Here is a 1,733-nt window from a genome sequence, read left to right as displayed (position 1 = left end):
CTAAAGCTAAGCTTCTGAAAGCTATTTTTCCCTTCTAGGTAGAAAGTTGGTTGCTAGGCAACGGTACCGAACGTCAATCAACGGCAGGAAGGATTTACAAAGCAACTAACGGAGCCGTCAAAATCACGGCTGTGGGAGATCGAAGTAAAATTAAGAATAGTTTTTTTTTTACGTTTTAATTTTATTTAAAAAACTACGTGAAAATAATGGAAATTTAGAAACAGGAAAAGTAATTTAACATGAGAAACATATGATTCATTCTTTCCCTTTCAAATCTCAGAACCGTCAAAATGACCGTGGTAGTTCTGGTGTTAAAATAAAACTTGTCATGTTAAGAATATTACGTCTTCAGGGGCCGGGGTCAGATGTACAGGTCGGCCCCCCGTTGGCCCCCGTCTAGAACCGCCCCTGTGCTTTATGTTCATCAGAGAGGCAGCTTGACCCCGTCTGACCTGAAGGGAAAAGTTTCTTTTCCAGGATGGGGGCGGGTCTATAGATATGTTAGCTGCCCTGCTCCTGACCTTTGACCTGTACAAGTCCTGGGTGGAGGGAAGGTCAGCCTCAATGATCTTCTCCCTGGACTTAATTGTTCGTTCAAGTTTAAACCTGTCGTAACATGTGGAGTCGGTGTGTTTCAGTAAGGGGGGGGGGGGCGGTGTTAGGCTGAGGTCGGTGGATCCTGTGGAGCTTCTTAACATTTTCTATCACTGCTTTTAATGAATTATTTCTGCTTTTTATTTCAGCTGTTGCTTAATATGCCTGTTTTATATGTCCTGTGATTGTAGCTACAGATGATTCGCCTAAATTATTACCATCCAATCAGGGTTAAGTGGACAAGGTAAAAGATCTAAATCTGGATAAGTAATTTTTTCTTAAAATAAGTGCATTTGTTCTTGATTTGAGGAAGTAAATGAGACACTTTGCCAATGAAACAACACAATTTACATTTAAAATAAGAAAAAACAATTGCATTGTCTTATTTCAAGTGAATATTATCTAATAATCTTGTTTTAAGAGTAAAAATATTCATTCCTTTAGCAGATCATCATGTTTACCTGCTCAAAATTAAGGCTTGATACACTTAATTTAATTATTTTTTACGTATTTCTAGATTGTTTTTGCAGTGCAGGTTTGTGTTCCAGGTAAAAAGCAAACAGAAGAAGTCAGAAAACGATGCTGTTCGTACCTTCGACCACCTACTGTTCAATCAAATCAGGATAAAATCATAAACCATTAATCTTAGACCACATCAGACTAAATCAGCTGGTTTGTTGAACCTAACCCTCTATGTTCAGGATTCAGGTCTGTTCTGATTCTGCAAAAACTGAAATCTAAGTAAATCCATTTTTCTTAAAATAACTAAATTTTTCCTTGAATTGTGCGGGCTATTTAAAGACAACTGAAGTCTCCTATTTCAGTGCATATTATCTAATTATGTTATTTTAAAGATAAAATACTCGTTCCATTGGCAGATTGTTTTATCAAATTAAAGGTAAATGTACTTATTTTATGAAGTTTTCACTAATTTTTGCAGTGTGAGTCAAACATCACTTTGCAAAAACAATCTAGAAATACATTAGAATTTCTTAAATTACGTTTATTTAACCTTAAATTGAGCATGTAAATAATATATTCTGCCAATGTGATGAATATTTTACCCTTAAAATGAGATAATTAGATAATATGCACTTACAATACAATTGTGTTTTATTATTTTAAGTGTAAATTATCTT

The sequence above is a fragment of the Cyprinodon variegatus genome, unplaced genomic scaffold (assembly GCF_000732505.1).
Source record: "Cyprinodon variegatus isolate N-32 unplaced genomic scaffold, C_variegatus-1.0 Scaffold1721, whole genome shotgun sequence".
Lineage (NCBI taxonomy): Eukaryota > Metazoa > Chordata > Actinopteri > Cyprinodontiformes > Cyprinodontidae > Cyprinodon > Cyprinodon variegatus.
This window is presented reverse-complemented; position numbering follows the sequence as displayed.